The 13,841-nt window shown below is 44.8% G+C and overlaps 1 long non-coding RNA gene across 1 annotated transcript; it reads right to left on the minus strand.

Annotated features, from left to right (window-relative positions):
* Positions 1-723: 723 nt before the first annotated feature.
* LOC309398430 lies at positions 724-9,634 on the minus strand. Its single transcript, XR_014176405.1, has 2 exons — positions 9,287-9,634; positions 724-4,250 (listed from the first exon to the last, which is right to left on the minus strand). It is a non-coding gene; the product is annotated as an uncharacterized lncRNA (long non-coding RNA).
* Positions 9,635-13,841: the final 4,207 nt, after the last annotated feature.

Below are 13,841 nucleotides of genomic sequence, written 5' to 3' on the forward strand. Positions count from 1 at the left end.
CACCTTCTGGGCATTGATAGGGTCTCTCTTGGGTGTGAAGCCTCTGATGTTTAAATTAGGTGTGACTTTTCATCAAAACATCTCCACGTTCTTTTGTCTTCACCTTGTCTTCTCCGTGTTCCGGTTCTAAGAACTCTCAATTTATCATCTAGAGGTTCTCCTCTACTTATGACCACCATTGAACCCAAAATTTATGTTGTCAAGTGAAACACTTAAGTGAGTTTTACCCATTTCAGAACCTTTATTCCCACACTTGTTAAGTGAAACACTGCAGTTGTATAGCTAGTCTCATGGTTGTTAAGTGAATCTGACTTCACCCTTCACGTTGCTTGTCAAAAGGTCGCAAAAGGAGAACAGGTGACCCTGGGACACTGCAACCGTCGTAAATGTGAGTCAGTGTTCAAGCATCTGAATTTTGATCACATGACTATGGGGTTACTGAGACATGGTCATAAGTCACTTTTTTCAGTGCCACTGTAACTTTGAATGGACACTAAATGAACCCTCCTTTTGCATTTCATCCATTTCCCTTTTTCTTTTCAAATTCTTAGAATCAAAGGGCTAGAAGGGACCTACTACAGAATAATAGGTGGACTTCTAGTCCCATCTTCCCATATAAGAAGTCCTTATACGGTTCCCAACAATTTCACATTAGATGTTAGGTTTCCACACTCACATCAGATTTTCATTTTCACATGTAGGTTTCAGAAATCCGTCAAGCAGTGGTGTCAAAAATGTCTGCCTGCCTTCGCAGAGTTTATTTGGCTTTTATACAGTTTTAACAAGCAAAGCACAGAGCAACAATATATTGTTTTGGTTTACTCCCCCATTTTTTCCCTTGTGAATCCAGAATGCTATTCAGGCCAAGGTTAACTCCTTGATACGGCCTGTCTTTGCTCGGTGAGATAGTGGGCTAAAAGATAACAGGCTACTCGAGACCATAGCTGTAATGCGTATGTCTGTGTGTAACCTTTCCTTTATTCCCACATCTGGTTCTGATAATTAGGTGAGCTTGTAGGTATCCAAGATAACCAGCTACTGAGATCATAGTAGCTTCCTACGCATGTCTTTACGTAAGGTTACCTCTCATTCCTTCATTCACATCTTAGTATTAATTTGTTTTAAAAATTATAACAAAATTTAACTTAGCAAAGAAAATTTCCAAGAAGGAAATTTTAATGGACAAACTCCAGGAGGCAACAGGTTCCAATTGGCAAGGAAAAGAATTCTCATGTTACTCACACCTGCAACGTTTTCCTCCTGTGTGGATTTTCATGTGCATCTGAAGATCTGATGATCAGATAAAAAACTTTGCCACATTCTAAGCCCTGATACATCACACTTTAATCATTTAAATGGCATATTTTGCTATATGGATTTGAGTTTGATTTTTAAAGGACGATTGAAAAGAAAATGCTCTCCCACGATCTAAGAGTTTCTAATTTTTCTCCCCTTTATGATCTCTTACGTGGCTTCTAAGGGTTGAACAACCATGAAAAACTGTTCTACCATCAGGGCCTATTAGGGCTTTTTCCATGTCATTTTTCTCCTGTCTCCCTTTTGAACAAAACATTACCACACGCTGTGCATCTCTACGGCTTCACTCGTGAATGGATCTTTTGATGCTTTCCAAGGTGTTGTTTTTGGGAAAAACGTTTCCCACACTCCACACATAAGTATGGCTGTTGGGATCTTTTGCAATGGTCAAATAATTTTGCTTCACATTAAATGAAAGACAACCTGACAAGGTAGCCTTACGACATTGAAAACCACATCCTTTGCTATGCTTCAACACCTGCTGTTTATGCAAGAAATGCTAACCACAGAGCCTGTCCAGAGAACTCCGGACAGGAGAGAAAAACCACATCCTATGGAAAGCTTTAACCAATTATATGGCTGTATGCTAACCTGTTTAGTTCTGCCCTGCCACAAGCAGGTAACCAATCATGTAATCACACGCTGTATAACGGAAACTTTTTGAATGCCTTCTGACTTAATAAAAGCAGGCTCCAGAACACATTCGGGGCTCATATCATCTCAAGGAAACTTTGCTGTCATCCTGTTATTTCATCTCATGTATGAGCCCTCCCTAATGCAGCTGGCGACGCTGCATATGGCTTCTCCCCCGTGTGGATTCTCAGATGAACCCGAAGCAGTGTTGCTGTGAGAAAACTTTTCCCACACTCCCCACATATATAGGGCCTCTCTCCTGTGTGCCCCTTCTGATGTCTCCGAAGTTCAGCACACTCCACAAATGTTTTCTCACATTCTGAGCATCGATAGGGTCTGTCTTTAATGTGAAGTCTCTGATGTCGAATTAGGTGTGACTTTGTGCTAAAACATCTCCCACATTCTGGGCATTGATGGGGTCTTCTCCGGTGTGAATTCTCTGATGTTGATTTAGGTGTGACTTTGTGCTAAAACATCTCCCACATTCTGGGCATTGATGGGGTCTTTCTCCGGTGTGAACTCTCTGATGTTGATTTAGGTGTGACTTTGTGCTAAAACATCTCCCACATTCTGGGCACTTTTCATTTTTCTGCACAGGATTGGAAGGATTTTCTCCTTTGTGAATCATCTCGTGTTTTCTAAGATAATATTGGTAACGAAAAGTTTTCTCACACTCTGAGCATTTATATTGCTTCTCTAAGTGGCTTTTCAGATGCCACCGAAGTGTATCTTTCCGGGTAAAAGATTTCTCACACAAAGAGCACTTGTGGCTTTTCTCACCTGTGTGGGTTTGGCAGTGAATTCTAAGGGTGAATGAATGACCAAATGCTTTCCCACATTCTAAACATTTGAACTTTTTTTCCCCCCTGTGAACGTTCTCATGATTTCTGAGGATTTGTATTGTACGGAAAAATGTTCCACACTCGATGCACATATAGGGCTTCACCCCTGTATGGATACTCTGATGTCGAAAAAGAGCTTCCTTAAAAGAAAAACATTTATTACAATCATTACATTTATAGAGTTTTTCTCCCCTGTGCGTCATTTGATGTCTCTTAAGGCTAGAAGAATTGACAAATCTTTTCTCACATTCGGGGCATTGATAGGGTCTGTCCCCAGTGTGACTTCTCTGGTGATCAATTAGACTTGACTTGTAATTGAAACATCTCCCACATTCTGGGCACTCATGTGGTCTATACACTTTTTCTCCCCTGTGTGCCCTTTGGTGTCTCCGAAGTTCAGAAGAATCCACAAATCTTTTCTCACATTCTGGGCATTGATAGGGTCTATCCCCAGTGTGAAGTCTCTGATGTCGAATTAGGTTTGACTTTCTGCCAAAACATCTCCCACATTCTTGGCATTTGTGGGGTTTTTCCCCAGTGTGAATTCTCTGATGTCTCAGCAGGCATGATTTGCTGGAAAAAGATTTCCCACATTCTAGGCACGTTTTGCTTTCGTCCTTTGTGTGTGTTTTATTATGTTGGCAAAGAGATGAGCTCCGAGTGAAACACTTCCCACATTCTAGGCATTTATAAGGACTCTGAGCTGTGTGAATTTTCTCATGTTTTCTAAACAATTGTTTATAACGGAAAGATTTCCCACACTCCAGACATTGATAAGGTTTCCCTCCAGTGTGGATTTGCTGATGTTTAAGCAGCTGCGAGGTTTGGGAAAAGCACATCCCACATTTCACACACTTGCAGGGCCTCTCTTCAGTCGGGCTGTTCTGAGGCCTAGAGAGACGCCGTCTCTCAGGAAATCTTCCCCAGCGCTTCCAGGACTCCCGAGATCTCTTTCCCTGGTGGATTTGCTGATGGGCTCCAAGGTCCGAGCCTTTAGCAAAACGCTCCCCACACTCTCCGCATTTGTAAGGCTTCAGTCCAGGGTGGCTCCGGAGATGTTTGGCAAAGCTCCACACTCCAGGAAAGGATTTCCCACAAAGGAAACACAGTTGAGATCCATTCCCCGTGTGCAGCTTCCGGTGGATCAAAAGGAGGGACTGGTAAGCAAAGGATTTCCCACAATCGGAGCATTTGAAGAGTCTCCCCTGAATCCTCTTGGGGGACTTTTGGCCAAAATGTTCCCCCCTCTGCATAGTCTCCAGGGGATGCTCACTTCCAGGGATTTCTATCGGAGGAAACTCTAATGAGCAGAACTTTGGCCAAAAGGTTGGAAGATGGGCAGGAGGAGGGGCTCCAGCATGAGTCCGAAAGCTGAGAAGATGAAACCTCTGGTCCTGGTGACTGACCCAGATTGGATCCTGCAAGCAGAACTTTGTCCAAAGGTTTTCCTGGTGGCACCTGCAGGATGAAGAAAAAAGAAGTGAAGGAGAGAGAAAGATTTATTTTCTTCAGCTCTCCAAATAGCCCAAACAATAGCTGGGAGACACACACACACCCTATATGAACACTGGTGGGGTGCTCAAAGCCTCTATTCCCCCCACCCACCCCAGAATGAAAGCCATGCTGGGATGCCCCCTGTGGAGCTGACCTCCCCTCCCCTTACTATGATGAGAGGGATGGCTGACGGAATCCCTGTTGCTCCCCATTTGCCTGCCTGAACTGGGGATGATCCCTTCCTTTTCCTTTTGCTCGGTTTGGGTGGGGGAGATAATACTATAGGATGTGAGAGAAACTGCAAAGACCCCCCATAGGATTTATATGTTCCAGGTAGAGCTAATTGTGTACAGAGTACAACCCATGTAGGTATTCATGCACCCTGTTCTTTGGGCCAGCACAGATTGAATATGTTCTTCCTCCTAGAATGGCTTCCTATTGTTGCTTTATAGTTAAGGGAGGATGCAAATACATTGATTGGGGCCAGCAATGCAGTTTGAACACAACAGGGAAGAAACAGCTTCCATTAAAAAAATTGACCCTCGTATATATGGACCTAAAGAGGAAGACGGATGGAAGCCTATCACTTCTAGAAGGAAACAACCGAGAGCAAATCCCCTTCTATGTATCCTCCTCCACTCCAAGGAAGCCCCTCTGGAACTGAACAATCGCTGTCATGTTCTCCCCCTGGAAGGAAATATGCAGCCACCCAGAAAAGAGCAATAGTTTCTTTAAAAAGAGGCAAAATTCAGCATTTCTACAACAGGAAGAAAATATCCCGGCATTTCTTAGGGAAAGAAGGCGACTTTCAGTGACAGGTGATTCAATTCCTAGGGGAACAGAAACTATAGTCGATCTAGGCAGGTATGTTATCTCCCTGAAGCAAAAATCAAAGATGGAAGAGAAATAATCAAATCTATGGAGTAATACCCCTTTCTTCTACTGCACCTGGAGACCAATAAGACAACAGTGAATCTGAAGAAAGCAGATTATGGTTCCCATTTTGAAGAGGGGGGGGGGAAATAGACCCAGGAAACTACAAACCATTCAGCCCAACATCAATATCTGGGAAGATCCTGGAAAGAATAATAAAAACACAGATCTTCGAATATCTAGAGAGTTATCAATAAAAGCTATTATGGGTTTGTTAAAACAGATCATGCCAAACCAATCTTTTTTCCTTATTTGATGAGAATGGTTAATCTAGACTAGAAAAGAAGGATTGGGGGTGACATGATAGGTATTCCTGTATTTGAGGGGCTGCCAGAATGAAGAGGAGGTCAGCCTACTCTCCAAAGGACCAGAAGGCAGGAGGAGAAACAGTGGGTGGAAAGTGGGGGTCGGGGGGACCCAGGAAACTACAAACCATTCAAGGAGGAAAGCAAGCTGGAATTAAGGAGAACCTTCCTAACAGGGGGGACAATTAATCAGTGGAGCAACTGGTTTGCAGAGGCTGTGGCTGCTACAACACTGGAGTCTTTTAAGAAAAGAAGGGACAGCCACCTGTCCGAAATGGTATAGGGACTCCTGCTTGAGCGGGGGGCTGGACTAGGAGACCTCCAAGGTCCCTTCCCGCCCTATTCTAAGGGATAAAACCCACCAACAAGGGGGCTGCCACATCCCACCCTCCTTTAGAGCAAAACTGGGAAAATAATGATTTTTTTCAGATTCTACTCAGGTTTCTAGAAACAAATGTAAACAATTAAAACAGTAGAAGAAAAGCAAACAATATTCATTTGCTATCATTTAAATAAAGGCAAAAACAAAAGTGGATCTTTTCTCCATGGGAAAACATTCATCTCAATTCAAACAATTTGAACCTTTTTCTTCCCCTAAACAAAAACCCTCCATCCCCCATTGAAGAGAGAAGGGTGGGTGGGCTTCCCCCCCTTTGCCCAAGAAAAGAGCACAGATGTTTAATAAACTTAGGAAACTGAAGGCAGACATAACCTGTATACAGGAAGTGCACATTAAAAGGGAACATATTCACTTACTGGAAAACACAAAATTTGGAAAATTATATACAGCTTTGGCAGACAAAAAAAAGAGGGATAGCAACCTATGTAAAAGCAAAAATAAAGTCCAAATTAGTCTACTTCAACGAAGAAGGCAGGATTCTAATGATTGAATTAGAAACAACATAAAAACAAATTTTATTAATAGTGATAAATGCACCAAATCAGAAACAAGAGGAATTTTATAGGAAATTGTACAATAAAATAAATGAATTAGAGTATGAAAATATTTGCTTAATTGGGGATTATAACGCAATAGTGGATAAAAAGATGAACTATCAAAGTAAAAAAAAAAGACAAAACCGATTACCTAAATCCTTTTCCGAGATGGCACGGAATATAAACTACACAATATTTGGAGAGAAATGCACAAAACAAGAAAGCAGTATACCTTCTATTCGAACACGCATCAGTCTTGGTCGAGAATAGATATGGCCTGGACATCATTTGGACTACGTAACCAATTAGAGGAAATCAAAATTGAAACAAATAAGTGGGCGGATCATAACCCAATAAAATTAAAATGGAAAGGCCAAAAAAGAAGAAAAAGATGGATGATGAACCCAGATATCGTAAAAGAAACAGAATACACTCAAATGCTAGAGAAAGAATCAAAATTATTTCTTAGAACGAACAAAAAAGAGGATACCTCAATGCAAAATCTCTGGGATACCATGAAAGCGTACTGTACATAAGAGGCCTCACGATCGGCTATATAAGCAAGAAAAAACAGAAAACAAAAAGATCAACAAGAACGTATGCAAAAAGAACTTACTGAAGACGGAGCTGAATTACAGAAAGACGCAAAGAATAAAATTAAAAAACACAAAAGAGGGATGATAAAACATAAGATTAATTCAATAACCCAAAAAGAATTAGCACAGAAAATTTAAGTGGCCATATAAAATTAGGTTCAACAAGCCAACAAACCCAGACGATGGCTGGCATACAGATTGAAAAATGAAAGAGAAAAAAGAATGATATATCAACTAAAGGATGCCAAAGGAAATATTCAACATAAATCGGAAGAAGCAAATTATTCAAAAATATTTCACAAAATTATACGTGCAAGATAGTATGGAGGAAACTAAGATAAAACAATTTAAACCTAGAAAAGAAAAATCCAATCTCGAAAGAACAAAGCGAGGAGATAAAGAGGCCAATAACGACAGCAGAAGTAAAATTAGTCCTGAAAAACCAGAAGAATAAAACCCCAGGACCAGATGGAATCCCGGTGGAGTTATACAAATATAATCAAATAATATTGGAAGAACTAGGATTGGAAATGTTTAATGAAGTTTTAGAAAAAGCCAAGATGCTTGAATCATGGACGGAAGTAATATTGCTCATCCCTAAAGAAGCAGCTAAGTTACAAGAAATTCAAAACTATAGACCAATTTCACTATTGAATTCCGATTATAAATTATTTGCAGCAATTATGGCAGGAAGAATTAAACAAGTGCTAAATGAATGATCAAAACGGATTTTTATCTTACACACATTAAAAATAATACAAGAGTCATCCTAGATATATTAGAATATTATGAGGTACATCCGTAAAAGCAGTTGGCACCATGTTTCCCCGAAAATACAACCTGTCCCGAAACTAAACCCTTGCCACAATTTTCGCGTGGGCAAAAATATAAGCCCACCCCCGAAAACAAACCCCCTGGACAACCACCGCCCTCCAGCCAGGCAGAGCACCGCTCACTGACCTAGCGTTATCCCGAAAGCGCCAAGTCGCAGGAGCCGGGGGGGGAGCGCTCACGTTGCTTGCTGCCTTCGGGATAACGCTAGGTTGGGGAGTGGCGTTCTGTCTGGCCAGAGGGGAGAGTTGCTGGGCAGCGGCTCCCTTGTGAACTGGCTCCCGAAGAGCCGGGCACAGCCTCAGGGACAAAGCAGCCATGAGGTAACCATGCCCATGAGCAGCTGCCCGGCAAATCCCCTCTCCAGCCGGGAAGAACGCCATTCACTGACCTAGGGGGTATCCCTAAGGTGCCAAGCCATGTAGTGCTCTGCCCACCCCCCAGCTCCTGCGGCTTGGCACATTCGGGATACCCCCTAGGTCAGTGCATGGAGCTCTGCCCGGTTGGAGAAGGGCAACCCACAGCGGCGGGCAGCAGCGGCCAGTGGCGGTGGCCTGGGAGAGCTGCGCAAGGGCTTGGTGAAGCTGTGGGCGGAACAGCCGCTCGCGCAACCGCCTTCTCCAGCCGGGCAGAGCTCCAACTCTCCAACTCTAAAAAGGAGAACCTTAACTATATAACACCCAGACAGCCAAATGGCGAAATTTGTGCCGAAATGGACAAATTAACAAAAGAAATTCAGGGAAAAGAAAAGACAGAATATTATCAGATATGGGAAAAATGGTATAGGTGGAGATAGGAAAGAAACAAAGGTCAACGAAAGAAGCCAATAAATCCCATAAATAGAAGTTAAGGAGGATCAACATGTACTGTATATATGCACTCAAGAGAGTTTAAACTTATTAGAGGTAATCACCCAATATATCAGATAGATAAGTAAAATAAGTGAGTTAAAAATGGTGAAACTCAAATATATTAGAAGGGGAAATAACATAAGGAGAATTGAAACGATTTGAAACTGCTATAAGAAGGAACATGAAGTTCTAATATATTGTGTAAATGTAGTTTATGTCTAAGTTTTGTTTGTGTGCATTTTGTATGTTTGAAAACTACCATTTAAATAAAGGCGAAAGAAAGTGGATCTTTTCTGCCTTGGGAAAAGATTCAACTCAATCCAAGCCATTTGAACCCTTTTTCTTCCCCTAAAGAAAAACCCTCCACCCCCCATTGGAGAGAAAAGGGCGGGCATTTCTTTCAGCCACCCAATAATCCCCCCCTTAAACCCTTGGAGGAGAAGCCCCCTTTCCCTCCGTGGGGTGACGCTTCCCCCCCTTTGCCCAGAGGCTCCCCGTCCAGCCCCGCGTCCACCCGCACCTCCCTCCTGGCACCGACTCGGGGCTACCTTCCTCCTGGCGGGGAGAAGCCCTCCTGGCAGCCCGAGGGAAAGCGGGAGCCCCACCTGCCCGGAGCGGGGCCCAGGAGCAGCCTTGCCGGACGCCCAGAAGTTGCCCAGCCGCCCAAAATGCCGCAAGTGGGGAAAAGGGCAGCAAAACTACCCGAAATTCAGCTCCCATACAAGGTGGAGAGGGAGACCGAGAGTAGGTTCCTAGAGAGGCCCCACGGATGCTTCTCCCCGCCCTTTCCGGTCCCCTTTCCTCCCTGAGAGAGTGAGGGAGTCGCTCTAGCCCCTCTTTCCTCTCCTCCTCCTTGATCAGCTGCAGTTTCGGGGTCCGGCAAGGGCCGCTTCCCCCTCGGAGGACGCTGGGCGAGAGCCGCCTCTTTCCCAGCCGGGCGGAGTCCAGAAGGGCCCCGAGCCTTCCCCTCCCTCTCCCCCCCATCACCCAGGATTGGGAAGAGGCGACCGGGGATCCCCGCTCCCTCCTTCCCCCGAAGTTTGGGGTGGACTTGGAGGCGACACCGGGCGCTGGGATCCCCCATCCGGCACCTAGAAAGGCTGAGACGGCTGGGGAGGATGGGCTCCGTAGTAGGGAGCTCGTGGCTTCCGCAGGGACACAGGCCGACATTAAACGAGGATTCCCTTCCAGCCTTGGAAGTCAGCCAAGCCCTCCATCCATTCATTGCCCGCCGGCCGGTCTCCCTGCAGCAGAGGCGGCCCTGTGGAGGTGGAAGGAAGGAACCCCCCCCCCCTCCTCCCACCAGGTGCAAAGGGCGAAAGTTGAATTCCCTGCCTTTCATCCCTTCCCAAGGAGCTCCGTCTCCACTCAGGGGCGCCTCTTCCCGGGTGGGTTGGGGGGAAATGCGGCATCGAAACTGCAAGTGGATGAGACACGTGGACCAGAGGCTTTAATGGGAGGGCTATTTGCCAATTGTAGAAAAGGGGCGACATGTTTCCTTTATTGTGCATCTCTGGGCATCAGGAAAGAACATCCCGTAAGCTTTGCTTTCATCGTGGTTTGCCCCATGTGCCTCTTCTGGTGTCTCCGGAGTTCAACAGAGTCCACAAATCCTTTCTCACATTCTGGCCATTGATGGGAGTGACAGGTGTGAAAACTGACAGAATAACAGACTTGGAAGGGAACCTGGAGGTCCTCAAATTCAACACTCCCCCCCCTCCCCCAGCAAGAGATCCTATGCCCGTGATGGTGAACCTGTGGCAACCTATTTCGCCCTCCCCAGGCTCCAAGAAAGCCCTGCGTGCATGTATGGAACAGCGGGAGGGGTGTCACACGTGTCACAGGTGCCACATGGAGCCATATTTGGTTGCATCCCAATTGTCAGCTCTGGCCCTCATGCGGTGTGCCAGCCAGCTCATTTTTCGCCCTCTCCAGCCTTCAGGAAAGCCTCCAGAGCCTGGAGAGGGGTTGTATATGTGTCTGTGTGGGGGTCACCATCCTGTCACTCCTATTTCTCTCCTTTGGACTAGACGTAATCAGCAACCTTTCCTCTTATGCTGTAGCCTCCATTCCCATATTTATCTTTCTTGCCCTTCCCTGCATCCTTTTCTAGTTTTAACACCTTTTTTGTATCGTGATACAAAATGAACAAAACCTCAGAGTTGAACTTTAGCCCAACGTGGAATGTTTAAAGATGTTCATAAATTTACGGTTTGAAACGCTTGGAGGGTTGCAAAGAAAGCCCTGGGAAGAGGAGCTAATTTTCATGAGACTTTGCCTTGCCTCTTTTGGAAAGAAAAATGATATTGGGGTCAAGACGGATATCAGCTCTTCAAGAGAGGCTGAATCACAAAGGGAAACCCAGAAGAGTTCTGGAATTCTCACTTTGTTGATGTAGGCTAGAATTGACAGAATCTTAAGACCAGAATGATGGTAGCCATGATATTCGCTGTGCCTTTTTACTTTATCGATTTGCATGTTTATAATGATAAAAGTACTCTCTGTTATGGTTTATTCCATTTTAAAGAATTATTGGTACTTAGGATTTTACCTTTAGTGAAGAAAGTTTTCTCTCTATAGCTTTTTCCACTTTTTGTCTGCCCTCTTCAATTTTGTTTTTCCCTCACTTCCTTTTTTTCAGTTCTTTCTCCTTTCTTTTCTTGCACTTTTAACTTTTCCTAAAATTTAAGAAAGCTTAGAAACTTCTATATGATTTTCAGGGGCTGATCCACTATTGGACACTCAGGGCCAGTGACGTGCGGTGAGGTTTATGACTGGTGAGGCACTGACACAGTGCTGGGTTTCAAATATTTTTAGACTTGTGGACTTCAACTCCCAGAATTCCACAGCCAGGCATGCTCAGTTCCAATTTAAAGCGACAGCATTTGTTTTTCTCCTTTGCTCCTTCTTTCTTTTTCTTTTTCTTCTCCTTCCCCTCCTTCCTCCCTCTCTCCCTTCCTCCCCCCCCCCCCTCTCTCTCTCTCACACACACACACACAGAGAAGTTGGATTGGACTATCTCTCCTACCCCTTCCCTCTCTCACTCACTCTCAAACAAACCCCCACAGACACAAAAGTTGGATTGGATATCTTTTCCAGTGGCTTGAAAGCAGCTCCTCTGTCATCCCCCCCATTCCCCTGCTGCCTTTCCCAAACACCTCCACCATTGCAAATGCAGCCTGCTGTCTGGGTGGGAAATGCCTGGAACACAATAAAGCCCACCCACCACCTCCTGCTGGCAGGCTGGGGTGAGAGGAGAGGCAGAGAAGCCGGAGGGGAGCTGATCTGAGCCTTCCAAAAGAAAGAGGCTGGGGGGAAGTGTGTGTAATACAACATGGCTCTTTGCCTGGCTTCCTGCCTCCTCCTGTGGTCTCCTCAGTGCTCGCTTGTGCTCTCCCTCCCCAAGTATAGTTTGATTGCAGGCGGAGCCACGTTGCCTTTTCAAACTTGTAATCAGTGAAGCTGGGCTAGATTTTTATATAGTTTTATCCAGCTGTGTGTGTGTGAGAGAGAAATGAATGGGGGCCTGGGGAGGAAGTCACTACACTTGGGGAGGGAGAGCACCAGTGAGGAGACCACAGGAGGAGGCAGGAAGCCAGGCAAAGAGCCATGCTGTAGCACACACACTGGCCCCACAACGTGGCTCTGCCTGCAATCAAACTACTCTTGGGGAGGGAGAGCACAAGCGAGCCAGGGTCCTTCCCTCCAGCCTTTGCCCAAAGCCCTGCACAGCACCAGGAGGATGAAGTTTGAATTCCTCCCCCTCCCTCCAACCCACACGTACCTTTTCCAGCTTTTTTTAACAGTTAAGCAGAGTCATCCACGGTGAGGCAGTAACTAGCTCAGCTTTTTCCTTTTACTTTTTTTTTTCATGCTGAGAGTGGTGAGGCTGTGCCTCACTTGCCTCACCTGACTGCACGTCACTGCTCAGGGCATAGTGGGGATTTTCCCATGTCATTTTTCAGATGTGTCCCTTTTGAGCAAAACTTGATCGCACTCTATGCCAGTGTTGGGTTTCTACCGGTTTGCACCATTTCTCCCGAACCGGTAGCTCTCCCGTCAAGCAGAGAGCAAACCGGTTCTGTTGCTTTGAAAGTGGGCCCACCCACTTTCATCAAAATTTTGATTAAATGTTGTACAGATATCTGTTTGAATGTAAACTTGAGGAAGAACATGATAAGGAAACTATGGATGCCTGGGCAAAAAAATTTGGTTGCAATGTTGAATTGGCTAAATGGGAAAGACTTTGGACATTCAATCGGAAATGAACAATGGCCACGACCTACAAGGAAATTCTGTACAAGATGTTCTACACATGGCACTTTCCCCCAGCACCGCTCTCTGAAATGTTTAAAAATTTGGCCCCAAATTGTTGGAAGGGCAAGAAAACACCAGGCACCTTTTTCCATATGTGGTGGACATGCAACAAGGCAAAAATTTATTGGAGAATGGTACAATTATGGCTGGAACAAATGGTGGGAGATCAAATTCTGTTCAAACCAGAAATTTCCCTCCTAGGTATCAAACCAGAGGGGTCTAAGAAGGATGTGCTTTATTTAGTTATCCATGTATTGACAGCGGTGCGAATAACCCATGCGCAGTATTGGAAGAAAGGAAGTATCCCATCAGAGTTAGACATCATTAGGGAAATCCTGGCCTGTGCGCAAGCGGATAAGGCTCACCCTAGAATTAAAAAATAAAGGGGAGTCGGAATACTATGAAGTTTGGAACAGATTTTATTATTGGTAGAAGACACGGTGACAAGACTGGAACAAACTGTAAATAATTGTATAGAAGGATAGATAGTGTACTAAGTAGACTGACAGCTAATGGATGAGATTATGTACATATACTATGATTGTATGGCCATAATGGCTTAGCTGTGCAGCACTATTTTAAATGCAAAAATAAAAAATATATTTAAAAAAAGAAAAAGGGGCCCACCCACCAGTCCCTGGGTTAGACCTACCTCTATTTCAGCTTCTGAAGCCCAGCTGATCAAGGGGGGGGGGCAGATTGATTTGCTGCTCCTCAGCTGTTTTCCTTGCTTTCAGAGCAAGTTTCTTTTAAGTGCGCACGCACAATCAGCAAAACCGCAGGAAG

Source organism: Natrix helvetica (assembly GCF_964273705.1).
Source record: "Natrix helvetica genome assembly, chromosome: 1".
Taxonomy (NCBI): domain Eukaryota; kingdom Metazoa; phylum Chordata; class Lepidosauria; order Squamata; family Natricidae; genus Natrix; species Natrix helvetica.